Source organism: Cyprinus carpio, chromosome A3 (assembly GCF_018340385.1).
Source record: "Cyprinus carpio isolate SPL01 chromosome A3, ASM1834038v1, whole genome shotgun sequence".
NCBI classification, from domain to species: domain Eukaryota; kingdom Metazoa; phylum Chordata; class Actinopteri; order Cypriniformes; family Cyprinidae; genus Cyprinus; species Cyprinus carpio.
In genome coordinates this window covers 36,778,258-36,791,822 of record NC_056574.1, presented here as the reverse complement: position 1 = coordinate 36,791,822, position 13,565 = coordinate 36,778,258, and positions in this window count along the sequence as shown.

Genomic DNA, 13,565 nt, shown 5'->3' with positions numbered 1-13,565 from the left:
GGACATTTCTTGTGAAATCATGACTGCGGTAAAGCAATTGACAGCTGATGTTAAGGCTCTCAGGATGGAAGTGAGTCAATTGAAGAGGCAACACGCTTCCTCCAGACAGAGACATCTGAACGTGGAAGAGACAAGCAACGTTACTCTCCACTTTCATCTCCTAGGAGATATCCATTGTCACCGGCGTCTTCTCCACATCATCAAGATGAGCCTTACTCATTCATCCGCCGAGACAGTGACAGACGTCGGGGCTATGGAGAGCATCACGTGAGTCCATCTCCACATTACAGAGATCATCACGTGAGCCCATCTCCACATCATCAAGATCATCACATCAGTGCTTCTCCACTGTAGCCGCACTGGGTAGTACATTAACGCAAGCTCAAATGATATATAGGGAATTTTAATAATTAATCAGGAATATGATTAATATATATATCTCGTGTAACAGTTACATTAAAATTATTGAAGATGAAAAATAGGTCAATTGTATACATCAACTCATTACAAGGCACTGTAATTTACTCATTAATATGTCAATATTCCATTATTCATATCAATTAACGTGATATCTTTTACTGGGAATTAATGCAAATCAAACAGTGGTTTGTCAAGCAAACGGTCGTAAGATTAACTTATCAACTTTCAATAAAGTTATAACTTCTTATAATTCCAGGAAAAATAGTTTCTGGCCATGAAACCATTCTCCCGACCTTATAAAATTTAGGTTACTGAAAAGTAACAAATAAGCTTTGTAGCTAAGATCAAACATTTCATTGACTTCGTAATGTGAGCATTTTAGACAGAAGCAATCATGAATATATTGGCTTTTAATAATTGAACTAATAATACATCAAACTACGATTCACACAGAGTAAATATGCGTATAACAATACAAACATTAAAAACAAATACAATACAAAACGAATAACAAATGTGAGAGAGAGAGAGAGAGTGAAAGGGTGAGCGAGAGAAGGTGAGAGAGAAATAGGCTATCATAGAATGATCATTTGGGATGATTGCGCAGTATGGCAAAATCACATACAGTAACCTTTTGAAAGACAACAAGGAATCAGATCACCTTGAAAAAGGGAATAGACAACCTTAAGCAGCGTTTAAATCTCTATAGAAAATAATACTTGCATGTGGGTATCTTTGTGCCTGCTAAAGACGAGCGTGCGTGTGTCATCTGTTGGAGCTGGGCGTGTTCTCTCGTGTGTTCCGGGGCGAGCAGACTCGCGTGAAGTTTCAAAGGTTCAACGAACGTGGAGTTACCAAAGAAATGATTCAGAGTTCGTCTCCCTTGTGTAGGGAGAGGCGAATATGAGAATAAAACTTAGTAAAGAAAAGAAAAGAAAAACGGAGATGAAAGCTCCCTAAGGAGCCATCGCGACAGACGTTCTCTCCGACGAAGTGCCGAAACAAAAGTGCAACGAGAAAGTTCTGTGTCAGTCTCTTATGGAGCAACTGGGTTCACGCCTCTGTTCGCGTGAACAACCAATGAACGTCCATGATCTGAAGCGGGGAAAAAAGTTTCTTTGTCTCTGGGGGAGACACCCACTCGAGTGAGTTATGGTGTTGTCCGAATTCAGCAGTTATATTCCAGCAAGATGGTAATTCCAGAATAATACATTTTACTGTAATTTCCTATGTATGACTGGTTCGGTCAAAGCAAGACGGTTAAACATATACCAAGAATGACAGGTAAAGGTAGGAGAAAAATAAAGTTACATTCATATGCAGAATTACACACATTTAAAGTTTGATTAACACACGATAAAATTGCAGATACTCCAATTTGATATGGAAGACATCTAAGCACAAAAAGGAAATACAGTCAATACATTTAGAATATATTTACTTTCCTTGTTCCTTACAAGAATTCCTAGCGAGCTGGGCTTTTTCTGTTTCTCCCAGTTAATAAAGTTTTACGACCTGGTCAGGAATTTAAACCCAGCCATGCTGGCACCAGGCCGGTCATTCAGCTTGCATAGAGTTTGATTTACCTGCATTAGTTCAGGGGCTAAAAGCTTTGGGTTTTAGCCAAGGAATGTGCATGGTTTTAGATTCAACGAGCCATGATTCATTAATTCAGAACCAATGAATGAATGAACTGCTCATATGCTACACCACATTACCGAGATCGTCACGTCAGCCCACCTCAACCTCATCGAGATTATCGCACCAGCCTGTCTCCACATTTTGCTGCTCAACTTGCCAGCCTTACTTCTATTCATCGTAACCAACGTGTCAGCTCGCCCCCACCTCACCGTGATCGTTGTGGCAGTCCAACCTCTGATCATCGAGATCATCACTTACAGCACGCATCCCATCATCAGGATCATCATATGACAGAATGGCCTTCCAACAAGTTCTCTGGCGAGAGATATGGCCTACGATCTTCTACTGACCATCTACCTTCGTCTGAAAGAATCTGAACAAGGTCCGGTCATGGCCTACCCCCAGGACGGTCACAGAGGTGAGAGCGTTTGTTGGTCTATGCTCCTATTATAGGAGATTTGTCAGGAGTTTCGCTGTAGTGGCCGCACCCCTTCATGCTCTGACCAGAAAGGTGCTGTCTTCAATTGGTCGAGTGAATGTGAGGAGGCTTTTAGGTCACTGAAGCGGGCCCTTACTAGTCCTCCCATTGTAGCTCACCCTATATTCACACAGCCTTTTCTACTTTACACTGATGCTTCCCATGATTGTGTAGGTTCAGTGCTTGCTCAGATGCAGGATGGGAAGAAATGCGTAATTGCTTACGTCAGTCATGCTCTCACTCCATCAGAAAAGAGATGGTCAACTTATGACCGTGAACTGTGGGCTGTGGTGTGGTCTGTTCGACATTTTCGACATTTCTTGTCTGGGGTGCCATTCAAGATTATTACAGATCACAAACCGTTGTTAAATCTAAAAAAGGCAGCAGTTGATAATGATCCGACTGGTAGAAGAGCACGCTGGATACTTGAAATGGATGTGTATGACTCTACCATTCAATACAGGGAAGGGAAGCATCATAGTAATGCTGATTCCTTGTCGCGGTGTCCTAGCTCACCTGTGACTGAAACGAAATCAGTGCAGTGTGTAATTCCCAGCCATACCACTGCTGAAAAAGTCTCCTTTTCGTCTGAAGTGCCACTGGGTTGTGGAGTTCTTCCTGACGTGAGTCCGACACTGTCAGTTGATTTGACTGAATTACAAGCTCAGCAAAAGGCTGACTTTTGTCTTAGTACTGTCATGGACTGGAAAGAGAATGGTAATCAAAGGCCACCACTAGGCAGACTGAAACATTCCCCTGCCACACTGAGGAAACTCTGGCATGAATTTTCCAAATTATCAGTCGAAGAGGGTATACTGTGTCGCAGAGTGAAATCATCTCCTCATAGCCCCCATGTTTACCAAGTAGTCTTGCCTGAGGTACTCATTCTAACAGCTCTTAAGTGTTTTCATGGGGAGAAGTTTAGTGGTCATTTGAGTGCTGAGCGTACTTTTGTTGAGAGCTAGGAAAATGTGCTATTGGCCTTACATGTCCCCTGATATCCAGAAATTCTGTGCTGAATGTGTATCCTGTCAGTCCTGTGCTTCCACCACTCCTCATGAAAGGGCCCCGTTACAGTCAATTCATGCAGAATGACCATTTCAAAGAATTGCCACTGACATCACTGAGCTACCTGTTACTTCACTTGGGAATAGGTATGTTTTAGTTGTGATGGACTATTTTACCCGTTTTGTCAATTTGTACCCTCTGAAGGATCAGCGTGCAACAACTGTAGCACAGTGCATTTTTGAGGATTACATTAAGCAGCACGGGGTCCCTGAGATAATCCATACGAACCAAAGGAAGACAGTTTGAGTCAGATTTGATTAAACATCTGTGCAGAAAATTAGGCATTGAGAAAACCCGCACCTCACCCTACCACCCCAGTTTGATGGTATGGTCGAAAGACTGAATCGAACATTGAAAGACCAACTCGCCAAGTACATTTGTGAAAGTGGGGGGGAAATGGGATAAATATCTGCCTCAAGTGGAACTGGCATATAACTCCAGTATTCATTCTAGCATGGGGTTCTCTCCTTTCTTTCTTGCACATGGCAGAGAACCACGGCTACCTGCAGATATCCTTCTGAACTATAGTCCGGCTGTTACTTCCTATACACCAGGCACCCCTGCAGACTATGCTCATGATGTGACCATGCATTTGTCTTATGCTTTCAAAGATGCTGCTGTGCGGTCCACTGCAGCTAAACTTAATCAGAAACAGCAGTATGACAAAAATACATTTTTCCACCCGCATAAGCCAGGTGACATTGTATTTTTGGATGACCCAGCTCAAAAGCAGAATAAACTGGCTCCTAAATGGAAAGGGTCATACAAAATTCTGAGGCGAATGGACAAAGATAACAGCCCTGGGGTAACTTATGAGATTACTGATCCAAGAAATCCACAGTCGAGAAGGTGGGTGGTTCATCACAATCGCCTAAAAACCTTACAGGGGTCCTTGGATGGAGTTGCCTGCAACTCCCAGTTCAGGCTCTGATCCTCCTGTGTTTGGTAGTGCTGAGGCCCCTTCTTCAGTTCCCCTCACTGCATTGTCAGGTGCTTTACCCTTTCGACCCTCAACACCACCCTATGTGCCCAACCAAACTATAAAACAGACTACTACCAATGCAAAGACTGAATGTTCCAATCCAACTGCTTTGTTGAGTGAACCTGAAAGTGCGCCAAGTCCCAGTGTTCCGGCCTCTATGGCCCCAGAGAGGGCTATATTGCCTTCAGCAGACACACCTAAATTAACCCGTAGTGGGCGTATAGTTAAAAAACCTGAAAAGTTTAAAGATTTTGTTTGTTAATGAGTTATGCACATATTGGTTGTCTGTGCATTGTATTTTTCACTGTATTTTCACTGTAATGGATAATCTATATAAGAGAAACGAGGACGTTTCTTTGTTAAGCAGGGAAGACTGTAACCTTATGTTGAATTGGTAACCTTATGTTTAATTCATTATTTTATTTTACATTTTGTCAATTCATGGGTTATATACAGGTCCTTCTCAAAAAATTAGCATATTGTGATAAAAGTTCATTATTTTCCATAATGTAATGATAAAAATGAAACTTTCATATATTTTAGATTCATTGCACACCAACTGAAATATTTCAGGTCTTTTATTGTTTTAATACTGATGATGTTGGCATACAGCTCATGAAAACCCAAAATTCCTATCTCAAAAAATTAGCATATTTCATCCGACCAATAAAAGAAAAGTGTTTTTTAATATAAAAGAAGTCAACCTTCAAATAATTATGTTAACTTATGCACTCAATACTTGGTCGGGAATCCTTTTGCAGAAATGACTGCTTCAATGCGGCGTGGCATGGAGGCAATCAGCCTGTGGCACTGCTGAGATGTTATGGAGGCCCAGGATGCTTCGATAGCGGCCTTAAGCTCATCCAGAGTGTTGGGTCTTGCGTCTCTCAACTTTCTCTTCACAATATCCCACAGATTCTCTATGGGGTTCAGGTCAGGAGAGTTGGCAGGCCAATTGAGCACAGTAATACCATGGTCAGTAAACCATTTACCAGTGGTTTTGGCACTGTGAGCAGGTGCCAGGTCGTGCTGAAAAACGAAATCTTCATCTCCATAAAGCTTTTCAGCAGATGGAAGCATGAAGTGCTCCAAAATCTCCTGATAGCTAGCTGCATTGACCCTGCCCTTGATAAAACACAGTGGACCAACACCAGCATCTGACATGGCACCCCAGACCATCACTGACTGTGGGTACTTGACACTGGACTTCAGGCATTTTGGCATTTCCTTCTCCCCAGTCTTCCTCCAGACTCTGGCACCTTGATTTCTGAATGACATGCAAAATTTGCTTTCATCCGAAAAAAGTACTTTGGACCACTGAGCAACAGTCCAGTGCTGCTTCTCTGTAGCCCAGGTCAGGCGCTTCTGCCGCTGTTTCTGGTTCAAAAGCACATGACTGTGCACGGTGGCTCTGAATGTTTCTACTCCAGACTCAGTCCACTGCTTCCGCAGGTCCCCCAAGGTCTGGAATCGGTCCTTCTCCACAATCTTCCTCAGTGTCTGGTCACCTCTTCTCGTTGTGCAGCATTTTTTGCCACACTTTCTCCTTCCCACAGACTTCCCACTGTGGTGCTTTGATACAGCACTCTGGGAACAGCCTATTCGTGCAGAAATTTCTTTCTGTGTCTTACCCTCTCGCTTGAGGGTGTCATTGATGGCCTTCTGGACAGCAGTCAGGTCGGCAGTCTTACCCATGATTGCGGTTTTGAGTAATGAACCAGGCTGGGAGTTTTTAAAAGCCTCAGGAATCTTTTGCAGGTGTTTAGAGTTAATTAGTTGATTCAGATGATTAGGTTAATAGCTCGTTTAGAGAACCTTTTCATGATATGCTCATTTTTTGAGATAGGAATTTTGGGTTTTCATGAGCTTGTGGCAGAACGGAAAACTCTGTATGCCACGTGTTTACTTTCACTTTGATTTCACAACTCAATGACGTAACGGGAGGCGTGCATATCAATTAATGGGAGAAATAAATATAGGGGTGAGGCTCACACACGGGGAGAGCGGGGACGTCACCAGTGAACAGTTCTCGTGAGAGTTGTGGGAGAGAAGCTGAGTTGGAGTTACCGTGTGGAGGGCGGCTCGTGTTCCTGTCGACCTGACGCTTCCAGAGATGCTGGTTATCCCGAAGTTCGTGAACGGGCGGGAAGTACCTTCACGTATGAGCTTTATTCAGTAATCCAAATAGGAAAGCCGGACGTAAAAAGGATCATCGTTGAGTCCCCGGCGGTCTCTAGACACTCTTCATAATCCGTGTGAGATGCTACACTTGGGTCAGTGACGCAAAGCCATTCTCTCACACAAACAATCAGTCCCACACGCGCACTCAGTCCCACACGCACATACACACGCACGGGCTATGCAAATGCACCACCGATGGGTTAATTTATTTAGTTTACCTCGTTGATCGAGCCTGATTGATATATACGGTTTTGTTGATTTGTTTGTACCTCTTACTCCTACGAACTACTTAGTCAGTGGGTGTTACCTACATGAGCAAACTGGGATTTAAAAGGGACATGTGAATATACTGCTGAAAGCCCTGGGACAACGAACTGTGACACATCTGACATATCTTATGGGTTAAAAATAGATACTCAGAACAAAGAGAAAATAAGTCTGGAAGTATTCTATTGTCTATAAATCTTTGTTTTCTTTTTTGTTTTGTGGCTGTATTTTTTATTTTTATTGTTTGGTGTTGATCAAACTAGACTTTCTTTGGCAGTGTTTGGAGTAAAACTATTGTTGTTAATTACAAGTTTTGATTGGAAGGAAAAAAAGAGACAAAAGACTGTGAATGATTTGAGTTTATTGAATGTAACAGGTGGTTATTTCAAGCTATCCTGGTTTTTTTTTTTGGCAGGCTTAGACCTGTCTGGCGCCCGAAAAAGTTGAATTAAACTATTTATTGAAATCTTGACTGCAAATTGGTTTCTGGGGCCCACCACCGTTACAGAGTGGCGCCCGAACAGGGACTTGAATGTGAACTAACTAGGACTTAAACGTGAAAAGAAAAAAAAAGAAAAAATTCAGTGTTGTTGTTTTTTTTTTGAATTGCAAAATTCTGAGGTTGTATGTGAAATGAAAGACTGCCCATGTTGGTTGGGATTTTGTTCTCTGATTTCATGGGTTAAACGGGGGAAATATGCTCATTGTGATTTGGGTGTGTGTGTGGGTGGATTGATATGAAACAAAACCCTGTTGAAATTATAATTTGAACTCATTTGTGAGGAGTTATCCTTGTTCTAGCAAGTGAAATTATTTAAATGTTTTTGTTTTCTTTTCGGGCTGAAACAATTGTGTGAGCAAATTGGAAAAGTGTGTAACTTCTGAAGAAATTGCTAAATGCTAACCCTGTTGTTTATTATTTTGCCCCTATTGAACTTGGTAGGTTATTATTTTGTCCCGGTTTACTTTCCTTTAAAACTGACAGACTCATTACTGACTTGTATTGTACACATAGTTCACACTTACATAAAAATGACTTCCACACCCTCTCCATCTCCATCCACTTGTGTGGATATTGAAGTCCCCGATGTGGACACTCCCATGTGGACATCATCAGTCCCCATTACCCCCTTTCCTTACACCCCCATTATGCCTCAATCTGGTCCCCTGGGAACCCAGTGTGCGGTTTGCCACTTTGCCCTTGACGGTTAGCACTCCATTACAAACCCTCCCCAGGGATCCTCCCAGTGCAGACCATATGCAGCTTTGCTCATCACCTGAATCTTCTCCTCCATCTTCTGTGGGACAGCAGGATTTGCAGGATTTGCCGTGTGAACTTCCCACACCGGGCAGAGGCATTCAACAACTTACCCAACAAGTTAAAGGAGATTTGGACTCCTTGAAAGAGTCTAGCCAGAAACAGGAGAGTGCAATAATTCAACTTACCAGGGAGGTAAAGGACAAGTCTTCTCAATATGCAACACACATTTCCAATATGGTAGTTAAGATGGAGGACAATCAGCAGAAATTACTCAAGTGCATCTCTGATAATAAACAACATGTAGAGAGCGGGATGGATCAATGGACCAAAGCTACCAAATGTATGATCGCAGATGAACTGACAAATGTGAAGACTGCCCTTGTATCTGAGGTACGTTTCTTGGTGGAACAGCTTCAGGTAGAAATTCAAAAGGATCTTAAAGACATGCACAGGAACCTGCAGACTAGTCAAGATGAACTCAACAGAGAGCTTCATCAGTGTAAAAAGCAAATGGATGAGCTTAGCACTAACTTTCAAAAATTCCAATCAGACTTGACAAAACATTTTGAAATTGAAAGAAAAGAGAAGATTGATCAGCCAAAAGAGGTATCCATATCGACACCCGTTTCCTTTTCCGAACCCCCTAGCCCAGAAGTACACGCTACCACATCTTCCACTGCTACGGTAGCAAAAAGTGACCATCTTCGACTAACATTCCCCACATTTGGAAGGCCATCTGATGACCCAGACCCTTTTAAGTTATTTAACTCGATGTCAGGATTTTTTGGCATTACACCCCTTATCAGATGTGGATCTTCTGGCTACTTTTCGCACAGTCTTACATGGAACTGCACGTGACTGGTGGGAGGTTGCTCGCTCTTCCACTTTCTCCTGGACAGAATTCGAAGCAGCTTTCCTCTCTGCGTTTCTCTCAGAGGACTATGAGGACGAGTTGGCTGAGCGAGTCAGGACTAGGACTCAAGGAGAACGAGAACCTATTAGAGATTTTGCTTTTTCCTACAGAGCATTGTGCAAGAGATGGAAGAGCACATTAACAGAATGTGAAATTGTAAAAATGATTTTAAAAAATATTAAACCTCATCTTGCCAGTCAACTTCGCAGTCGTGTGTCTACAGTGGAAGACTTGGTGAAGCTAGGTCATCAATTAGAAAAGGACTATGAGCAGCAACTCCGGTATGATGGAGGCTCATACCCTAAACAACAGTCTATAGTGCCCCGACCTCCTGTTAATCGCTCTATGGACAAGTCCCAAGTTCAGTGCTGGCGGTGTAAAGGACACCATTCCCCAGGGAACTGTCCTTATTTTTCATCTCTTTCAAAGCCATCCCATCAACCTCAACCATCTCACCCCAAACGACCTCCCCAAAATCCAAAACAGGGAGGGTTACCCTCCCACAGCACTGTCTCAGCCACGACGGCATCACCTATCAACTCCAGTCTGAGAACGAACCAGGTTAGTGACAACAAACAATTCACAGTACCCCAACAGCTAGTAGTCCCTATCACAATTGGCACCTGGAAGGGTAAAGCTATTGTGGACACGGGAGCTAGCTATACTCTTATACATGAGAGGTTATGGAAGGCTCTTACATCCCAAGATAGTCTCCATCCATGGACCTTAGGGCCTCTATACCTAGCAAACGGCGAGGCTGAAGTTCCCCTTGGGTGGATAAATGTGCAGATTACCCTGCATAACGCAAATATTTCTATGCAGGCTGTAGTCCTTACCTCCACATCCCTGATTTATGTAGCAGTGTTGGGATTAGATTTCATTTTTCTGAGCGGCCTCCAACTTAATGTTGCAGACAGGAAATACTCCTTCAAATGTGCTCCTGAGGAGGAATACTACTTCCAACTGGGACAAGCAAGTATACCTGCCAGTAGAGATCCATGCCAACGAAAACCAAAGAAATCTAGGAGTTCCCAACAAAATCTTTCGTTACTAAGTTCTGTTCCTCCTCCACAACCTCTACGGGCATCTCGAGATGCAGACCCTACCGCTACAGAGGATCAAGTATTAATTGACAATGCTGTAAAAGAAGCAAATTTACCCCACAATGAAGAAGTTCAGCTACACCACCTCTTGGAGTCCTATCAGACGGTGTGTACTCGTCGACCCGGACGTACGACTGTTCTTCAGCACTGTCTGTACACTCGTCATCCCGTACCCAGTAAACAACGGCCCTATCGGCTCCCACCTGCAAAGCAAGCCATAGTGAAGGACCAGATTGAAGAAATGCTAAAAGCTGGCATCATAGAACCCTCTTATTCAGCATGGGCATCACCAGTTGTTTTAGTCCCCAAGAAATATGGAAGTCTCAGTTTCTGTGTTGACTATAGAAAGGTCAATGCTCTCACCGAGAGTGATGCGTATCCAATTCCTAACATCACAGAGATCCTAGAGTCGCTTTCTGGTGCAGCCATTTTTTTCAACTTTAGACCTTAACTGTGGGTATTGGCAGGTACCCCTGGATCCTGAGAGCAAGTCAAAGACCGCCTTCATCACCGCAGGGGGGTTGTACCATTTCAATGTCATGCCTTTTGGTCTGAAGAATGCCCCAGCATACCTTTCAAAGGCTGATGGAGATAGTCCTGAGAGAATTGCTTGGAAAAAGATGTTTTGTCTATATTGACGATATCATTGTTTACTCACCATCTATGACCCAGCATTTCCTTGACATTGAGAGCATCCTTCAACGGTTGCAAACAGCTGGGTTGACATTAAACCTAAAAAAATGCAAGTTTTGTCGACAGGAGATCAACTTCCTTGGTCATGTATTGAACGGACAGGGAATTACCGCTGATCCCAGTAAGGTGGAAGCAATTCGCACGTATCCTGTTCCACGCAACCTTAAAGAAGTCCAGCGTTTCCTAGGATTGGCTGGGTGGTGCCATCGATTTGTGCCAGACTTCTCCAGGATCGCTGAGCCTCTCAACACACTAAAAAAGAAAGGACACTCCTTTCAGTGGCCGTCACAATGCCAACAAGCTTTTGAGTATTTAAAATCCTGCCTTACATCACCACCTATCCTTGGACACCCTGATCTCCAACTACCCTTTACAGTGTACACTGACGCAAGCGACATCGGCTTGGGCGCTGTATTAACCCAGCGGAAAGAACAAGGAGGTGAGGAAGTGATCGCCTATGCCAGTAGGACTCTAAATAAAGCTGAGAAAAACTATTCTACCACCGAAAAGGAATGTCTTGCTGTGGTGTGGGCTCTGGAAACTGGATGGCAGCATTACTTGGAACCTCGACTGTTCACAGTAATCACTGACCATTCTGCATTGCAATGGGTGATGAGTTCCACAAAAACAACCAGTCGACTCATCAGGTGGGCTCTACGACTACAAAGATTTGACTTTGTGATGGAGTATAGGAAAGGGAAGTTGAATGTAGCACCGGATGCTCTTTCACGAAGGTACTACCTACCGGGATGCGGTGTGTACACCAATCAGAAAGAGGAGGCAGAGTTTCCAATCACCCCTGAAAGTATCTGGGAAGAACAACATCAGGATCCTGAACTTAGGAAAATATTTCATGCGTTAGCAAAGGACGAACTCAATGTGAAGGAACAATATGCAGTATTGGAAGACAAATTGTATCACACCACTCATCTGGCCGATGGTCGAGTCCATTACCGGGTTGTCATTCCCAGCAGCCTTGTACCTAAAATTCTCCAATACTACCATTCTAATCCCATGAGTGGACATCTTGGAATTTTCAAGACGTATAAAAGGGTACAAGACGTTGCCTACTGGTCTGGCATGTGGGCGGATGTCAAAAAACATGTCAAGAGGTGTGTAAAGTGTAAAACTATTAAGAGTGACAACAAAAAAAAACCCGCAGGAAAACTGCAACCCATTACTACATCACGACCCAATGAAATGCTGGGAGTAGATGTAATGGGCCCACTGCCAAAAAGCACCAAACGACACGAGTACTTACTCGTCTTTGTGGATTATTTTTCTCGATGGGTGGAGCTATTTCCCATGCGGCAAGCTACTGCTCAGACTATTGCTGAAATCTGGAGGCGAGAAGTGCTGACTCGTTGGGGTGTGCCTGATTACATTCTGTCTGACAGAGGAACCCAATTTGTCTCTGCGCTATTCACTGAATTGTGTGCAAAGTGGAATGTGACACACAAATTAACTACGGCTTACCACCCGCAAACGAACATGACGGAAAGAGTCAACCGTACTCTGAAGTGTATGATAGCCTCCTTTGTAGAAGATAATCACAAAGGTTGGGACCTCTACCTTCCCGAGTTCCGTTTTGCACTCAATACTGGCGTTCAGGAAACAATTGGAATGTCACCTGCTGAGCTCCATCTGGGCAGGAAACTTCAGAGTCCATTGGACAAACTGTTGCATGGACAAAACCTTTCACCCTCTGGTCCTTCGTATGATGTCGTCCATCAGTTGTCTCAGCTACAGAGAAAGGCCAAGGAGAACTGCAAAAGAGCTCAAGCAAGACAACTGAGGAGTTATAACAAAAAACGAAGGGATGTCTCCTTCCAGGAGAAAGATCGCATATGGGTTAGAAACTTCCCTCATTCCAGTTCACAACGCAATTTTAGTGCTAAGCTGGCACCAAAATGGAAGGGACCATATCGCATAATTCAACAGTTGGGGCCTCTCAACTATCAAGTTGCACTGGAAGCTACGGGAGAAGACGTGCGCACGGTGCATGTATGCAATATGAAGCCTTGTTATCCTACTGCAAAAGAAATGGAGGATCGTACTCAGGAGAAGCTCTGGGAAATTTTCCATGAGACCTCGGACGAGGACGAAGATTTCTTTGGATTTTAGGGTGTTTTTCCCTCTTAACACAACTATGTGTTGTCTTCTCAAGGAGGGGAGAGTGTGGCAGAACGGAAAACTCTGTATGCCACGTGTTTACTTTCACTTTGATTTCACAACTCAATGACGTAACGGGAGGCGTGCATATCAATTAATGGGAGAAATAAATATAGGGGTGAGGCTCACACACGGGGGAGAGCGGGGACGTCACCAGTGAACAGTTCTCGTGAGAGTTGTGGGAGAGAAGCTGAGTTGGAGTTACCGTGTGGAGGGCGGCTCGTGTTCCTGTCGACCTGACGCTTCCAGACATGCTGGTTATCCCGAAGTTCGTGAACGGGCGGGAAGTACCTTCACGTATGAGCTTTATTCAGTAATCCAAATAGGAAAGCCGGACGTAAAAAGGATCATCGTTGAGTCCCCGGCGGTCTCTAGACACTCTTCAT